Raw genomic sequence first — 20,640 nt, forward strand, 5'->3', positions numbered from 1 at the left:
GGCGACAACAGCATTATGCAAATATTAGATGTTTATCTATACGTCCATCTGTTCCTGGAAGACCTTCATGGCAGAAGCTAGCAACCCTAAGAGAACATTTATGCTTTTCCCCTCTTTTTCCATGAGATAGGAACAAGATGACTTCCTTCTCCGGCAATGCGACCAGTCCTGATAGAACAGGTTCTCCCCATCTGAAATCTATAGTGTGGAAAGATAGCCTAGACCATGCAGTGATGAGAAGAGTGGATGACAAAGATGGCCTATCTCTTGTAACCTTAAAGTAATATATGGATGATCTTATGTAATCATCTGTAAACATCTTAATTGCATCCTGAATAAGCCCCACGGCGTGTGAAAACGGCTTCTCCAATAGCTCACATGCTCGTCAAATGGAATTCATCAATATAATACCATTGCCGAAGTAACCTTTTGGTAGAGGAGGAATGAATCTAGGCCTGCCATCAACTGCGAAGAGAAGCTTTGTTTGTTGGTGAGACAGCAAGTGCTTTAGTCCGAGCCCTCCACACGAATGCCAAAAGAGCTTCGAAATTAGTACATTTTTCAAGAACACCATCTTCCATAGCGTTTTTCTTTAGTTTTTCAATCTTCTCGGGCTCAAAACAGAAAGATCTATAGAGCATTTCATCTTTGTAGGGATCAACAGAGCTAGACTTGTGCTCTATCTCATCAAATTCTTGATGCAGGTGCTCTATTTTGGTGGGTTTCGAGCTTTCAGAACAGTTCTGTCCGAAAATGGTGGGATAATTAGCGGTAAACATCGGGCTACTTCGCCCCATGAGTTAACAAATTCCATTGCACCGATGCCATCAAACATGCAATGGTTCATGCACAGGCCCAGGACAAATCCTCCACATTGGAACTTGGTCACCTGTAAACAAAATTCAACATTCAGATATTCAAGTTGATAAACGCTTGTGCTTATCATGCAAAAAATCAAATTTTCGTGTATCAAAATTTATTCAATAGTGAAGTTCGAATTACCTGAGCCACTAGAGGTGGAATCTCTAGTATGTTTTTTTGCACCAGGAATGTCATAAACCAAATTCCCAAGAGTCAGAGGATCAGGCTCTCTTATGTTTCCAATCTCCTCCATCTTACAGTTTGCTTCAGCTTCAATAAAGACAGCCCCTTCGCCGGTGATTTCATGATTAGCTTACCCTCCTGATCGTTAGCCTCCTGGCAAGAGGATAATAATGAACAAGTACTTTGTGCGTCCTTGATTACTTTACCTGCATTTTCATTCCGGTTCTCGCTCGACTTAAAGCAATAGATGGTGCGAACAATCACCGAGATGTTTTGGTCAAATTTTGAAAGAAAGTAAAAGCCCTTTTCTGTCTCTTCAGCTGGACATACCAGTGCTGGCTCTCCTTGTTTCACACTAAGCTGAGATACATTCCCATTGGACTTCTCCATTATAGCTGAACATTCAATTACACCCTGATTCAATAATAAAATATGTGATGATCCATATAAATATATTATGACAAATCCATATTTAATACGTTTAAATTTAGAATTTAATGATTATGAGGAAACAAACCATGTGAAAAAGATGTTCTCAGAATAAACTGAAGAAAACGGCCGATGTGTCAGCGGAGGGAATTGCAGAAACCAAAACTTTATGCTAGTTAGATGTGAACTACAAATTTATAAGAAAAGTATTAAGACCTGGAGTCACAATGGTGGCTTTACTCGTTCAAAGGGAATGAAAATCATATGAAAGTGCAGGTGGCTATGTTTCATTGGAGTTAGCTCATGCAAAAACAAAAAAAAAAATTGAAACTAATGAATGGTATTGATAAAGGATTTATGTGTCAACAAAATTGTGTTTCTTAGACTGAAGATTTTGGATTTGGTCCATATGGGGTTGGGGTAGGCCACCGGTCGAGGGACCTAAAACACCAGACAATGGAGTCTTCGGCTCTGGCGTGTCCAAGGAGAGCCTGACTGGGTTTTGGTTGGTGGGGGTTGGCATTCCCACTATGTTTAAGGATTGATCGAGGGGAATAGGCAAAGGCAGTCATCTTCTGAAAAATTTTAATAATTGTATATTTTAGATATTTTTGTATTTTTATTGATAATATGTTTTTATCACTCTTTGAATTTTTCAAGTATGCCTTCCCTAAAATTTTAAAAATTTGTCACTGCTAACATAAAATCTTGTGTCCGCTCAATTATACTACGTTGGTTTATCTCCTGTTCTTTTGTTATCATTTTCCCACTCTACTATGTTTTCTTTTTCTTAAGAAACTTGTCTCTGTGTTTTCTGCAGAAATTTGCATCAACTTAAATCATTTGCAGATTTGGGAAACCTCCAAAGGTAATGGGACAACTGTTTTTTTCCTATTAAGGTGAAACATTTTGCAAGATAAAAGAAAGTAATCAACCATTTCTCGGGATGTTGCAATCAATAATGCTTAGAGAAAAAGAAAAAGAATGAATTAGATCAACAAAAAGGCCTAAACTTTGAACAATGGCCGAAAATCATATTAAAAGGAAAAGGTATGCTTTACGTGTGATATTCATTTATTTTAAAAAAGTACGCACAATACAGTACAGATCAGAGGCTCACGCCTCACTGAAAAGAAGAACAAAAACACCATGACCGTAACAATTTCTATTAGTACATATCAAAACCAAAATCTGTGGTCTGGTAAAACTATACATAGCTTCTACATAAGAGAATCACTTGAGAGGCTGCTGGTCCGATAGGCGAATGGATGGCAGGATGAGTAGTTTAACCAAGTCGGCTGATATGAGACAGCTTACCTCGGGCACCTTGTATGTGGTTTTCTAGGCTAATGAATGGAATCACAGGGTGAACAACACTGAACATCCGATCAGAATTGAAAACTGTTGCTGAAACCTGTCACGCCGGGCCACACTTGCTTAGGCAGCTAATTCCCTCTTCCAAATAATCTTCCTTGTTGATCCAAAACTCGGGTGCATCCTGCAAGACTTAAACATTCTTCGATGAATTCTAAGCTGTCATCAGATAGTATACTATGTTGCACGGATACGGATACGGGGACGGGAAACGGCAATTTTGAAAATTACAAGGTACGGGGACGACAAGGGTACGTCATATAAAATAATTTTAAAATTATAAATATATATAAAAAAATCATAAATAATGTGCCATATTTATACTAAATTAACCTGTTTACATAAAAAAATTAAATGAGTTTAAATATCATGCATCAATTGAATGTAATTAAAAACAAAACATGTAAATATAAAAGGCGAAAAGATATGTGAATATAAGTTACATATAAACTACTATTAAATAACTCATGTAAAATTTATTTTATATAATTTATGTATTAAATAATAATGTCTAATATTATGGGACTTAAATGCTAACGGGAAACACATATAAAGCCACGTGAATCTATGTATAATATGTCTAACATTAGACTTTGTAAAGATTGTATCTCTGAAGTTGAAATACATATAACCATGCGTGTTCTGAAGGCCATTTTTTTATCTATGACGCACTCACAGTACTTTTAATGAGTAGTCGTGTAACCTTGAAGTTATACAAGACATTGCATCAAAAGTTACAAAAAATAGAATCTGGATAGTTACAATACATACACAAGTATTTATAATTATATATATGCTCCATCGTTCAGTTCTTTAATACGCAATAGTGTGGTGAGCAACCCTTTTTCAGGCTCGTGAATCGTGAATATTTATAAATTTTATCCGTAACTTTATACCTTCAGAACACGCATGCTGTTAAAGTGAAAACGAAACAGAGAATATTTATAAATTCTATCCGTTGCTTTATACCTCCAATTAGGTTATGCTTTTCTTGTTTTTTTTATTGTAAAATGACGAAAATATCCTGGGGACGCATGTGAAAGTCACATGTCGTCCCCGAAACGTCCCCAAGACTCGGTGAAACGTCCCTGGCATCGCTCAGCCGTGCCCTGCCACCGTGACACGTCCCCGGTACGTACCCCAACCGTCCCCGTGTCGTCCCCGTACCGGGGACGTATCGGGTACGTGAAACGGCACAAGTTTGCCGTCCCCGTGCTTCCTTGATAGTATATGCTATTCATGCTCAAACCAAGCTTTTGAAACATAGTTTTCTTTCTTTTGGCTGCACAAATGAGAATGAGTTTATACATGTGCATATCTAGGAAAGAGAGAGAAGTGAACCTTCATAATCCCGGCAAGTACAGCACCACCAAGATACACCATATGCTTTCTTCGTGGAGGATCCTCAATCCTCAGTCGCAGTTTCTATTTAGAAGCATGAGAAAACAATTTAAAGATGAGCATCAAAATTTGTTTCAGCCATTTACTTATTTTTGCTGAATCTAGCTCAAATGATGGCTTGCCTTCAGCAAGAAATATTACCTTCAACCCATCCTTATTTCCCTTTAGAACCACATCTAGATATCGATCTAGGATTTCCCTCTCCAGCCTGAATCAAAAGAAAATTGTTTTAATAGGAAGGCACAACCATACTAGAGATTGCAGTCAAGGGAATGATGGAACCGGGATTAAATAAGATACTGGAATTCACCGCATGCAATTTCAAACGTATCTTAGAATATGTTTCTTAATGCAAGGCATATTACCGACTAGGTAACCCAGGATACATGGTGCTCCCTCTACCTAAAACTATATGCTGATAGAGCTGTAAAATATAAAGCAAATAACAAGTTAGTTCTACATAACTTAAATCCCAACACCAAGAACATATACATAAACTACAGCCCAAGGATCCAGTTTCCTTTTCTGCGAATGGTGATTATCCATAATGCAAGAATTCACTTTAAATTGATTTATTAACTGTTTATTATTCATGATGATCCATTTTGTAACCTGTAAATCACTGTCCTGATCTCTAAAGATAAAACTTCATAAGTACTGAAGTATTGAACGAGATTACATTTTAAATGGAACGGAAGACCACTAGAAAATAACTTTGCTTTAGGAAGTTATATCCTCCATTAGACAAGCAGTTTAAAAAAGAAGATAATAAAGACCAAACTTCTTGAAGAAAATGGTCAACTAAAATAAAGCAAAGAACGGAAATAGGCACATGACATAACACAGCATAATGGCTTCGAAGAAAGAGGATGATGTAAGCTTCATTAAAATACATATACACAGCAAAGATTTACAGCATGAAGCTTCAGCACTTTGTTAGAATAATTTTAGACAACTGAAACTATATGCCTAAAAATAATTTTGTACCATCATGCGGTTGTCGATATCCATCTCCTGAATGCATCGGAAAACCATGTCAGCCATACCATCGCCTTCAACATCAATAAGATCCTACAAAAGAAAAAAAATCTTACTTTGACAATCTACGGTCTATCAAATATAGTTTGGGTAAACCATACTGGTGGCCACTTTTGATTCATTTTTCCTATTTTTGATCATTCAACTTTCAAAAGTTTCATTTTTGTCACTTACATTATCAATTTATCACAAAATGGTCAATCGGATGTCAACTCTTGAGTCTTGTGCATCCAATGACATGGCTCATTAATAAAGGGGGTTATTGTGTAATTTGACCCCTAAACTGTAGATAAGATATCAATTTAGTACTTTTTACAACATTTTCAGTATAATTCTATAAGAACCCTAGCAGTCATTCTTGGTTTCCATTGCCGCCTCTCCAGACACCTTCTCCGGCCAAAATACCACTCTCCTTCCAAGAATTCCCCCTTTTACGATATTCCCCCCCTGGTTTCTATAATTAATTTTTCATCTATTTCTCTTTTGATCCAATTCCCAGCATACTTTTCCCCTGTTTCTTCTAGTTCCTATCCAACAAAAACACACCCAAACCCAGAAAACATGTGATCTAATAAATCACATTTGATAGTTTTCTTGGAGGAACCTCATAAAATAACACAAGTTCAGGGCTCGTACATTTATCACACTTTTGGTGATCTAATTATTTAACGTATGAGTGACCATTTTGTGATAAATCAATAACATAAGTGACCAAAATGTAACTTTTGAAAGTTTGAGTAAACAAAATTAAAAAAATGATATAAAAATGACCTCTAGTATAGTTTATCCCTATATCTTTTTACTAGCTGTTCTTTAGTTCAACCAGCATAATTAATCAGAACTCAAATCCCACCCTAATTGATGCAAAACCACAATAAAACAGCCAACAGATCTGACACACCATTCGAAAACTACATAACCATTGCCAACACCAATTCAAGTCTAACAGTCATTTACATCCAGATAATCCTAGAAAAAGGTAGCACAGAAAAATATCAATACATAGAGTCAACGATGACGGACAGAACTACAGTACTTAGTACTTACTGGAGTGAAAAGAGCCTCAGGGGCCTGGAACCTTTCAGTGCCAACTTTAATAAGTCTCCCATCAGGCAGCTGTTTTAAACAAAAATTGTCAGTACTCTAGATACAGTACTTTTCATTAGAGTTTTGCTACTCCAAATCTAGAGAAACTTAAATACCAGATCTAATCCATAAATGTGCATAAAATTTAATGAGAAAATTCACAAAAAAGAGAAAAGACTGATGGATAATATACGATTTTTTTGTTTAGGTTCCAGATAAAGTTTCGTGCATAGGTAATCAAATATTTGTGGCAGACAAGGGAATAGAAAATCCACCATAAGAACTTACAGTGTAATTCTTAACAAGGATGGTGGTCTCAAGCCCCAGTTGATATTCTCTTTTGTAATCATAACTGCATGTAAACAGCTACTGTGACATTGAATTGTAAACTAGGTTTCATAAAACCAGAAAACAAAATAAAATGATTGTTCACCTGATATAGCAGAGTTTCTCTTTGATTTCCTGACAGTCTCAAAATCAGCAGTTCTATCATTGCATACCTATAGAAAGATGCCCAGAAAAAGATCATATGATGATCAATAGCATTAGAAGTTTTATGTTCTGAGGAGTTTTCTTGTACAGAATTGGTCCTTACCCCCTACGTGAGATTAAATCAACAAGATAGGCTGTTATGTGCCGACCTAATACATTCATCCGCTTAGTGAGATGAGGAAATGAAAAGCCATCAACAACAGGAACCTGAGACAAAAAGCTAAAGTAATTATTCTCAAGACTTCACCTTGAGTGCTCCTGCAATGGCACACCTCACTACATACTGTAACTTCTCCTAAAAACAATGGTGAAGGGTTGTTGAACAGTTTACCACATGGGTGACACCATCACCAGAGTCAATAACTAATCCAGTTAGAAGACCTGTAACAATTCATAGTAATGCTTTTCAACATTAATGGTACAAAATATGGACATTAATGATTTTGAACAAAGATTCTTGCACCCCCCACAGTTCAATATTACATTATTCTTGGTAACAGGCCATTATAATAGCTTCCATTGTTTTCAAAGTGCAGTAGGTGAACCCCCATTCCAAATGCAAATATTATACAAGCACGCACGCACACATATAATGATAATTAAACCTTCAATAATTTCCTTTGGCACCTTGAGCATACAAAGTTAAAACAGCTTGGATTTGAATGAAGACACCAGAAAAGTTATATTTTTCAAACATGGTCTCAACCTGCAATCTCAAATCAACCCAACTCTCAGATCCTAAAGTTAAGTTCTTGAAAATTTCAATCAATCAGTAAATAAATAAATTGGACTTCAAACCATTTGTTCGCGGGTTTTAGACGGATTAAGAGGTGGGTTGGTAAGTAATATCTTGCATTCACTAAGATTAATCTGCTTACAAACAACATAAAACATAATTAAGACCAACCAAACAATAAATAAATTACATGAATGAGAGCCAAACAAAAAAAGAAGGAAAGAAGACCTTTAATTCATTGTAGAAGGCGTGATCCCAAACATGATACATATCATCCCAATTCTGCACAATTCCATTAGTAACCGGATATGATATATCCAATTGATGTCTCAAATCAGCACATGCTTCTCCAACAACAATATCCTAACCAAAGTTCAAAATATGAAAAAGAAGAGGAAAAATCAAGCTATACCTATACACCAAAAACTTTTTACAGCTGCCAAATCTAAAAAAAAATTGACAAGATCTTAGAATTCCAAAATTTTGAAATAAGGAAAATAAAAAACAAAATTATAAGAAAAAATTTAAGGACCTTCAACTCTTGTTCCACCAGAGATTCCTCGTATCGTAACATAGGTCTCCCAATCACGCACGGAAACACCGATGTCGGGAAATTTTCTCCGGCGAAACCTCATTTTACGTACTGCAATCGAACATTAAACATATCTAGTAAGTAAGTTTTTTTTTTCGTTTTTTTTTACGTAAATTGCTCTTAATCTGACGTTAATTTTTTTTTTTGTTGAAGCTGAAGCATAAGGAATCAAATTGCCGCTAAGAAATCCGGTTGTTCATTTCCCGGATTTCACATGTATTTCCAAATTAGTTTTTTCTAATTAATCAACAAATGAAGAAAAAGAACTTTTTTAAACAATAAGAATAACGAAAAGGCTTTTAATATAATGGTACTTTGGGCTGCTTCATTTTCAGTCCATGACGCTCTAATAGACCCAAAACTGAATTTCGGACCAAATTAACTAAAGTTTAAGGGTAAAAAACACGCCAATAGTTCTTAAACTATGATTTGCTTATTATTTTGGTCGCTGTGCATTCATATTATCAAAAAGGTATGGTTTGATTTAGGTTCAGGAGGAGCTCGAACTTGATTCGATCAAAATTCGATAAAAGCTCGACTCTAGCTGATTCAATTCGAACTTGAGACATTAACGAGCTGAATCGAACAAAGTCTAACTTGACTCGATAAGTTCACGAGAAACTCATTAATTTTTTATAAATTTTTAGTAGTTTTCTTAAAAAATTATTTCATTAAAAAATTACTAATTTATTAATAGATGATAAAAAAATATAATAATTTACTGATCTATTAATTTTCTAATAAATAATTAAAAATAAAAAATTGTTAATTAATAATTATTATTTTACTTCATCCAAAGTATAAACCTTAATTATTATTTTTTAATGTATGTTTAGACTTAAAATTTGTTTCCTACACTCTTTTGATAATTTTTTGGTTAAATTTATCAATTTATGTTTATATTAAGTTCTATATAGTATTAGTAGATTTTAGTTAAAAATAAAATAAAAATTTCACTGAGCTTAACGAGCAACGAGCTTAATGAGCTTAACGAACAACGAGTCGAGCAATACATTTTCTTAATGAGCAGGAGTCGAGTAAAATTTTAACGAGCTTAGCGAGCAATGAATCAGACAACAAAATTTTTAACAAGCACGAGTCGAGCACTGCCTAACTCACGATCGACTCGCTCGATAAATTTTCCTAGTTTGATTAGTCCACTATTAAAGGGATAATGAGGCAATTATCTCAATAATTAATATCTCATTTTACTCCTTAATTATGATTAAATTTTTTAGTATTTTTAAAATATATATAATTTATTTTAAAATTTATAATTATATTATTTTTAATAAATATGCTTTAAATTTTTAAATTATCTAAAACCCTTAATAATTAGTATACAACTCAATCAAATAATACAAATTCCAAATCTAAATAATATTTGTAAAGTCATCTAAGTTGAATTTATATATATCATTTGAGTTTAAAATTTACATTATAAGTATGTGATAAAAAAATAAAAATTATATTTAGTCACACGAGTTACAAGCAGACGTTACTCCACCCACCAAGTTATGTATCTTTTGACTGCCTATTTAAACAGCGGATGTTTCTTTTATATAAGTGGTGTGGGATAATTTCTTTTATTCACGAACATCACATATAGTGGTGAGTTTGAGACCTCAAAGTGTTACAATCATTGTTCCACTCAAGGATTCATGTTGCCAAAGATCAAATATCTTCAATGCTATCTTTGAATTGCACAACAAGCTTATTCCAAAAACCTTCAGTAGAAACAGATGAAATCAAACAAAGAACATGTACAAACTTAAATGTGACAAGTTACCGGTTTTGTTATTTAAATAATAATAAAACCGGTAACGTCTTTTTTAGTTATATATTAAGGGTGTCGCACTGTAAAACCTCCCGTGATTAGATCAAATTACGCACTTAACACTTTCATCCAAAACCTCGTATTAATTACTTATTCTAAATACAAATACATATTACCATACCAACCTACGAAAGGTTCAATTATACTTTCAATACATTTTTTTCTTACTTTGCTTGTGTCTATTATCGTAGAATTAAAACCACATATACATATTTTATACCAATACAAAATCTCACAGCTTTATAGCTTCATTTCGATTCAATTATCTTATTAACTTGATTAAGCATTTGATTTCTTATTAGGGTTTGATCATAAATATTTAATTTAATATATCAAAAAGTCTCCCACTTGAATAAATTGTAAGACCCCAAATTTCTACTTCTATTTAATTTAAATTTGTTGTTTTGATTTTTGAATTTAAAACCCCAACCAGGCTTAAGAAGTATTTTAAGTATTTCTAGTTTTCTATAATAGCCTAGCTTGATGCCTAAGGCATAACCATCCTTTGGATCCTTGGTTCAAATCACCATACCCATATGTTTTTCTCACCATTTTTTTATGAGTTGGAAAATTTTGGGGTTAGATCAATGTATGGCCCAAAACTTATTAGATAAAAAAATCCTTATTAAGTCTAATTGGGCCCAAAACCCGCTCAAATAAGTTCAACGACTTAATTTATTAAATCCACGAGGTCTACTTACCTCTCAAGTAAATCCAAAACTATTAACATGAAATTTGGGATGTTACACGATCAAAATCAACATCAAAATTAAAGTATTCACCAATCAACAAGAATAAAAAAAAAGAAATATCTTGAATTTTAATTTTAAAGAAATTTAATCAAGTTTATTTTAAACTGCATACTAGTATCCACGTAGAGGATATATTCAAGATGCAATTGCACATTAATTTATTAAAATTTTATATATATATAGTTAGGGTCCAATTACACTGTGTAAAACCCTGGTAGTTTTACACGTGTTTAGGATCATTATATGAGAAAAATTAAATGTTGAGATTAACAGTAGAAAATGAGAAGATATTCACTCAAAAAATAATAATGAGTTAATATCGGTCTTTGATTTTTTTTCTCAATCCAACAATCTTAAAAAGTGTAAAAGTAAAAGAGTTTTACACGATATAAATGAATCATAACATATATTATACTCATTGAGTTATTTTTATAATAAAAAATTAAAAAATTAAATAATTATATCTACAATATATCTACAAAATGCATATTATTATTTAAAAATATATATTTAATAGTATAATTAATATGAATATATAGAGAACATGAGATATCTAATTATTTTATAATTTTAAAATTTTGAAGGAATAAATAAGGATAAAATGTCTTTTTCGATTTTAATTTCACAAATATAAATATAGTGTTTTAAAATTCCATGTGTTCGCATCGTTGTTTTGAGTTTTTGAAACAAACAAACAAAATAATATTTTTTTCTTTTTATATAAATAATTGTTTTCATAATTTTTTATATATTTTAAAAAAGTAATTTTAATTAATTTAGGGTGATTACAAGTAATAATATATGTCTAAAAATTATCAATTCTTTGACAATGAACACTCAAATATCCTAATAGTTTGTATTATAACTTAAAATCTATAGGTATAAAAGTTAACCGTGTGAATTTACAAATTTTAATATCAACTTATAAGAACGAGGTTTAATATAAAAATAAATACTTAAATTATACCTCAAAATAAATTTTTGTGCCTAATTTTTTTTGTTAAAAAATAGGTGTTTAATATTTTTAACGTTAAACTTTTAGATATATGAAAACTATTAAATTTAATCGTTAACTATCATATGTCACCCTCATATTTTTTTTAAAAAATCTTTAATTAAAGAAATATTTTTTCTAAAATTACAAAAAGAAATTCTAAACTCTAAAATTTTTCATTTCAACCCGTATTAATTGTCGTAGGTCATCATCGACTATCTTTACTATCTTCGAACAACCATCCATTTGTCATCGAACTTCAATTGCCGACTATCCTTCTTATCATCGTCCGAATCTCCCTAAATCTATATCTATGAATCCTTAAACTTAAAAACCATAACCTTAAAATTTGGGATTATCCGATAAATCTCAACACAAATTATCCAATAAATGTTTATAAAAATAACCCTACTTTGATGCAGAACGATGTAATGTTAGAAATGATAACAAAATTGTAACACGTCAGGGGAGGGGATTTGGGAAAGGGGAGACTGTCGTGGCCTCGTGGGGGTTGTTGCGCAGGGGATTATAGCTGGGGGAGAGAAATTTGGACTTGATCCTTTTAATTTTTTTTCTTTTAAAAAATCATATTTTATTTGTTAAAAATAAAAAATTATAAAATATAATGAATAAAAAATTGAACATATTTTCGATAAACAATAAAAATTAATTTGAAATAGGTATAAGGGTCACTTTTGCCCTTATAGTATATTCAATTTATCATTTTCACCCTTATCGTATTTTCGCATCAATTTAGCCTTCAAAGTTGTTTAATTGCATCATTTTATATCCTACCCCTAACTTAAAACCCTAATTATAAACTCTAAGTTAGAGTTTAGAGTTTATGATTTAATTTAGGGTTTTAGAGGTTATAGGGTTATGGTTTTTTGTTTAATATTTATAATTTAGGGTTTTAAGTTAGGGGTAAAGTATAGAATGATGCAATTAAGTAACTTTAAGGACTAAATTGGTGTGAAAATACGATAAGAGTGAAAATAATAAATTAGTTCATTACAAGGATAAAAGTTATTTTTTACCTTTAAAATATAATTTAGATGTTTATTTTTGTATTGAATCTAAAAATAAATTATATGATATACATAGGCAAAATGGCCCAAGTAATGCAAAATGGAATATTTAATTCCCAAAATAATCCACTTCCCAGATTATTTCCCTATCTGGGTGAAATCTACAGTACCGAGCCAAAGGCTCCAAGTTTACCTGACGTCTTCAAGCCAACCAGGAAGACTCCAAGCTTACCTGGCGTCTTCAGTCTAGGGTGGCAGCTTGCCTCCGATTGGGAAACATGTAAGTAATAATTACACCATTAATTATCCATTAATAACCCAGGTAGGTTGATAGTTAGTGGTTGAACGAGAAAGTATAATAAATATCTCAGGATGTTATAAAATGGGGTGTTTTGGTTGAGAATTTGGGAGTAAAGCATAGGTGAGGAAAGGGGAGAATAGGCAAAATCTGAAGAAGAATTGAAAGAGTGAGCATCCGGGAAGATTATTAGAGAAAATTGTTAACGAAATTTTCTTTCAATATTTAATCTGTAAGTATTATTCGAATAAAAATTTATTTGTATTCAAATAAAATATCTCTATTTTATCTTGTATTATTTAATATTAAAATATTAATATTAATATGTTGTTGCAGGTAATAAAGAAGCGAGTAAGAAATTCAAAAATGTTTTTTATAATATCAACTTGCCAGAAGAAACTCTCAAGTAAGTATAAAAATATTTTATTTAAAGTATTTTACGATTTATTATTAGTTACATATTGACTTAGTAAATATCATTTTACGATTTATTGTTATGTAAATATCACTATTATAATTTTAACATTATTAATTTAATATTTGTAGTAGAAATGTTAAGATACTTAGATGAACATATTTGATTTAGTATTTGTAGTAGAAATATTAAAAAATATAATTATAATGACGAAAAATAATGACACCATTAATTATTCATTAATAAACCGGGTAGGTTGGTGGTTTAAGGGAAAGTATAATGAATACCCCCGAGATGTTATAAAATGGGGTGTTTTTGTTGAGAATTAGGGAGTAATAAATTCGTAGTAATCATAAGTAGTTATAAAAAATTCGAAGTAATAAATTTAATCATTATTATAATGTAATCATACTATTTAATCATTATTTTTATAAAAAATATTGTTAATATATTTACAGCAAGTTTAAATAATATTGTAGTAATTAATTTAATTTAATTTAATTTTAATTATAAATTTAATTTTTCATTATTAGTATAATTGTACATTTTTACCTTACTAATCATTAACATAATTTGAATAAGATTGATTTAGTTTGTAGTAAAAATGTTAAAATAATTAGATCAACATTTAATTTAATATTTCTATTAAAAATGTTAAAAAATATTGTTAATATATTTACATTTTTTTGAAACTTTAATAATATTTATTATAATTAAATTAATAATATTTTAATAATTAATTTATTTTCATTTTAATCATAAATGTAATTTATAATCATTATTATAATTTATTTTAATTTATTATGAATATCTATATTTTAATGTGTAGAGAAAATGACCAACAAATTTTTCACGATTGTCCATTACAATGGACATATTATGGAAAATGAGGTTGGAGTTATTTTTCAGTCTGAATGACCTATAAATATGATGTTTAAAAAGGACATCACATTTGTAGAAACGAAGGAGATGATAGAAATGAAAATCTCAGCTATAGTTGATGGTTTGAGGTACAAGTTTATGGTATGTCTCAATCCAGTCAGGTATGCAGCAATACCACTTGAAGAAGATGATGATATTACCAACTATGATTGAATTACATGACTCGACAAATATTCCAATTATTGAATTATTTATTGAGGTGTATAATATATCTGATGTGTCTGGGTCATCAAGAAATATGGTTGGAACTTCATCTCTAATGGCTTTCAAAAGGCATATTGAGAACCCGACATATAGGTTTATAAATAGTTTTGTGGTGATGATGGAAATTGTAAATGAATTCGGTGGAACATCTGGAGTCGCAGAGTATGGGCCAAGAAACATACATCATCTGCATTAGACTATTGATGTTTACGCTAAAAAAACGCTGGAGAGAAATACTTGATGATTCCAGTGAAGATGAAGAAACTGAGGAACCCGTTTTGGCCGAGGATGGCAATATTTTTTATGGTGATGAACCTGATATAAATTTTGATGAATATCCGATACCGTATCAACCTACCCCTCACATGCACAAAATAGATTATGATGTGATGAAGGCACCTGAATTCCCAGAGATGTCACTTTTAACTTCAGGCTACAAGACTGAATCACCCGAAAACTCTGGTGAATATCAGTTGGGAAGCAATACAGAGGAAAAAAAGCCTAAATTGTCGATTAAAAAGTATTGCTTAAAAGGCCATGTAGATTGCAAGGTTGCAGAGTCCAACCAGAAAACTTTGTACGTGAAGTGTGTTAAATACGGGCCCGAGTATAAGTGGCTAATCATAGTGTCCAAAATGCAGATGCAAGATGCTTGGGTCATCACAAGGTACAATGGTCCACACACATGTTTGCAAAACTCTATCGAACAATATCATCGACTACTGGACTCCAATGTAATATGTCAATATGTGAAGGTGTTGGTTGAACAAAATACAAGGATCCCTTTCTCGGTGTTAGTTGCATCTATTCGAGACCAGCTTGGATACAATGTAAAATACAAACCCATTTGACATGCGAATGAGAAGGCAAAAAGGTTGATATATGGTGATTGAGATACATCTTACAATAAGCTACACGATTTGTTACAAGCTATGAAACAATTCATACATGGAACCATCGTGAAGTCTTAGACCATACCTGCATACAACCCAGAAGGTCAACTTGTTCAAGGGAAGAGAATATTCCATAGAATCTTTTGGGCATTCAAGTCATGCATAGAAGGTTTTCTATATTGCAAACGTATGGTCCAAGTAGATGGTACGTTTATACGGTCAATATAAACATATATTATTGAACGACTAGGATTGTCAATGAAATACCTTCCCGATTGTATTCGCCATTGTTGAAGGAGAGACGACATAGGCTTGGGATTTCTTTCTAACTATTCTACATAAGTATGTCGTACGAAAAGATGGAGTTTCCTTGATATTCGATCGAGGAACATACCTTTTGGCAGTAATTGAACGACTAAGAAGTTGTTAGACACCTCCGCATGCATATCCCGTATGTTGTATCCCTCATATTGGTAAGAATTGCATTGAGAAGTTTCATAACGGTCGTATTCGTAGGGAGAGTCAGCATAGATAAGTTTTAGGCATAATGCAAACAAATACCCATAATGTTTGGCACTATATGCATTTGTGCCCAAATCATTTTTTTGGAGCAGTTTTACCCACAACGTTTAATTATGAGGCATAATTCCCCCCCGTTGGATGGAATCCGTCAGTCAACTGACGGTCAACGGGTCCATCTGACGTGGTATGCACATGTGGTCATCGATGATGACGTGGCATTTCCATGTCATTATTTTTTACTGACGTGGTATGTTCATATCATAGTAGATGATGACGTGGTAGATCCACGTAGACTAAATGCTAACGTGGCATGTACACGTGTGATGCCACGTCATTAATTTTTTTAAAAATTAATTAATAATAAATAAATATTTTTTATTAAATTAATATCACCCAATCATATGTTGCCATGTGGCACATGAATTTTTTATTAAATTAAGAAAAAAAGGATTAAATCTCCACAAATTTTGCAATCCATGAGATTTGAACCTGGATCTAAAGGTTGAAAGCTTTGATACCTAACCATTAGGCCAAGTTACTCGGTTGTTATTGAATGGTTAATAACAACATTTAAAGTATATTGTTGCCATCAAAACCACCATTAATACAAGCACTTTTTTTTTAAATTATAGTTAGATTTAAATTGTTATAATTATTTGAGTAAATTTAAATTATTCATAGGTCTTTGTAAATTTAAATTTATAAATCGATCTGGGTCTTAATTAATTTTAAATTTATAAACTTTAAAAAAAATCATAGGAAAATTGATCTAGGGATAAACCATAGGTGTTTTTTAAAGTTTATAAATTTAAAATTAATTAAAGTTTTATCTTCAATGGTGTATTTCATGTGGCAGCTTCAAATGGAATTCGACGCCAATTCGAAGGAGAATATTGGTAAATTCTGCATTTTTTTATCTTCAAGGCATTTTCATTCACGTTTCAACAGTTCACTAATCTAACAGAGCATTTGATTTTTCCAAGAATCCTATGTTAGATCAAATATCATTTACCCTGCAATCAAAGACACTGAAAACCTCCTCAAATCTTGCTTGAAATCCAACACTGTGAAAAGGGTTGTTTTCACATCTTCCATAAGCACTATCATTGCTAAAGACAGAAATGGAGATTGAAGATCTGTTGTTGATGAATCAAAGTAAAATTAAAAAACTGAAATTTAAAATTTTAATTAATTTTAAATTTATAAACTTTAAAAAAGACCTATGGTTTATCCCCATATCGATTTACCTATGATTGTTTTAAAGTTTATAAATTTAAAATTAATTAAGACCCCATATCGATTTATAAATTTAAATTTAAAAAGACCTATGGATAATTTAAATTTACTCAAATAATTATAACAATTTAAATCTAACAATAATTTTTAAAAAAAGTGCTTGTGTTAATGGTGGTTTTGATGGCAACAATATACTTTAAATGTTGTTATTAACCATTCAATAACAACCAAGTGATTTGGCCTGATGGTTAGGTATGAAGGCTTTCATCCTTTAGACCCAGGTTTAAATCTCATGGATTGCAAAATTTGTGTAGGTTTAATCACTCTTTTCTTAATTTAATAAAAATTCATGTGCCATATGGCAACATATGATTGGTTGATATTAATTTAATAAAAAATAATTATTTATTATTAATTGTTTTTTTTTAAAAAAAAACTGATGATGTGGCATCACATGTGTACATGCCACGTCAGCATTTAGTCTACGTGGATCTGCCATGTTATCGTCTACTATGATATGAACATGCCACGTCAACAAAAAATGAAATGGAAATGCCACCTCATCATTGATGACCACATGTGCATGCCACGTCAGATGGACCTGTTGACCGTCAGTTGACTGACAGATTCCATCCAACGGGGGACTTATGTCTCATAATCAAATGTTGTGGGTAGAACTGCTCCAAAAAAATGATTTGTGCACAAATGCTTATAGTGCCAAACGTTAGGGGTATTTGTTTGCATTATGCCTAAGTTTTATTTTCAACATGTGTACCCATTTATGTGTTTGTTAATAAATTGACGTTAACACAATATATATTGTGAAACAGAATATGAACTACGTCAACCAAATTTTGATAAGAAATTGGAGGATATTCGTGTAATACCCATAATCCGTATAATTATACCTATACAGATTATAAATGTTATCCGAATTTCTAAAACCATTTTATCATTTCAAAAATGATTTAAAATTTAATTTTTTAAAATGGTAAATAATATTATAAAAATACCATATCATATAAATCATATTTCTTTATAACCAATTTAATTTAAAAGATTTATTTTATATGAATAGTGAATAGTACCCGTGAACAATAACAGTGAATAGTGGGGGAACCGATTCACTGTAGCAGGGGAATCAGTTCCCTTTTATAATCTGGAAATTGCTAAAACGTGGTTACTGTAGCAATGAACAGTAATTACTACAGTAACTGCGAAAATACATATAAGTTCATAAAATTCTATTTTCTTATTTATAATTTTGTTCAACAAAGTAAATAAAACATAATAATTACATGCCACTAATTAAGACTACATTACATTTTAGGATGTCTTACTGATAAAGAAATATACTTCTTGATGCTTGATGTTGCCTTGAACTCTCTATTCTTCTACGGGCTTTTTACCTACGCGTGAAAATTATCACACGCTAAGTATATACTTAGTGAGGCAATTAAAATAATAAATAGTGCAATGAAATTCATGCGTGAATTTAGATTTCAAATCCAATGCCATAAAACCATGCTATTAGCATATTCATAATTTTACCATGATCAAAATATCATAACTGAATATAAACATATTCTTTCCAAAATACTTGCCATTCATTCCAATAACTCGTAAACTTATTTGCAAAACTTACCATTTATTAACCAATAAACCATAAACCATAGACAATAGCCCAATATACAACCCTGAGGACCCTGGGTACACGAGTCAAATATAAGCACTGTAGTGCTATCCCGAATATGGCACATAAGGTCTTGTCTATCATCTGTACTAGGTATCCTTAAGTACAATCCCGAATATGACACATAAGGTCGTTCCCACCATATACACTAGGTATACTTTAGTGTATTCCCGAATATGCAGCCTGCTACTGGACTCTATGGCATGCCAACTATACCATGTCCCTCAATAACTGACTTGGGCATACAGTCTATTTTATTTGATCCATCCATGGCAAAGTATATTATCAAAATTTAACATTGGGCAGTTCATACCCGAAATAATATTCATGGTAAAATATCACATTTTCCAAACTCAATGCATTATAATTTCAATCTCTGACATATCAATGTCATGTCAATTTATAAAAATATGATATAATATCATGCTGATAAAACAAGGTCGACTTATCGCAAGTCTTCCTAATGATGTATAAAACATCCATGTATAATTTCATGCATGTATTGTACTCACCTTGACACTTTATAATTTTCCAAAATAAGCCTCACTATTGTCCACAATAACCCTTTTCTTTTTATATTCGAATCATTTTGAACACCGAGTAAATCAAAATCTGTACAACATATAGATTCATACTTATATATGTTAGTATTGTACTAACATAAATATATATATCCAAAATATATTCCACAATCATGCTTCAAACTATTCACCACAAAATACTTTAACATTTATTAATTTTTTTTAGTATTGGAACCAACTTTTCCAATTTACTCAAAATGGTCCTTCACCATTTTATCACTTAAATCTTTAATACCAAAAATTCCAGTATAGCACATCAATTATATAACACATACACAACAATCCCTCTATTTTCCAGAATTTACGAATTGATCTCCAACTTTTCAAAACTTACGAAATGATCCCCAATTTTTCTAAGACTTGTATAAATACTTCCTTCATCATTTCCAACTCATATATAATTTTTCCATAATTTTTCTCACTAAAACAATCCATGATCAAAACTCATAGAACAAATTCTCAAAAGATAAAACATGTTCTAATCATCACACATGCTTGAATATGAATCTACTACCTCACAAACATCAAAATCCATCATCAATTTGATGATCCCTTTTTATGAACACAAACCATTAAATTTAGGATCTTTGAACACCAACAAGATTACCATGCCATATTGGTACCAAAAGATAGAGTTTTTCACATACAACAATTTTCTATTTACAACTTACACAAAATCCTAAACAAATTGCTTGAAAATGGAGTTGGAATTTTCACTTACCTTTGGAGAAACCCACAGCTGATTTGGGAGAAGAAGATGAACAAATGAAATGATATGTTGGGTGCATATCATAATATTTTACATTATAATCCACTTAAATGAATATAATATTCACTTAATTGGGATAAGACCAATTTACCCTTAATGAATCTTCTTATTTACCATAAAACCATGACAACTCATCCTTATCATAATTCAAAGTCAAAGATGAACTATTTTGACTTTAAATTTCTGAATTTTCCCATGAAATTTCAAAACTTGCATTTTAGTCACTAAATTCCACTGTTTCGATTAAATCTGAAAATTTCCATATTTTCAGACTAAATTTATCT

The 20,640-nt window shown here is 31.5% G+C and overlaps 2 pseudogenes; both read right to left on the bottom strand.

Annotated features, from left to right (window-relative positions):
• Positions 1 to 18: 18 nt before the first annotated feature.
• On the bottom strand, positions 19 to 1,995 carry LOC120121745 (annotated as a pseudogene).
• Positions 1,996 to 2,547: 552 nt separating this feature from the next.
• On the bottom strand, positions 2,548 to 8,264 carry LOC120121757 (annotated as a pseudogene).
• Positions 8,265 to 20,640: the final 12,376 nt, after the last annotated feature.

The sequence above is a fragment of the Hibiscus syriacus genome, unplaced genomic scaffold (genome assembly GCF_006381635.1).
Source record: "Hibiscus syriacus cultivar Baekdansim isolate YM2019G1 unplaced genomic scaffold, ASM638163v2 tig00110379_pilon, whole genome shotgun sequence".
Classification (NCBI taxonomy): domain Eukaryota; kingdom Viridiplantae; phylum Streptophyta; class Magnoliopsida; order Malvales; family Malvaceae; genus Hibiscus; species Hibiscus syriacus.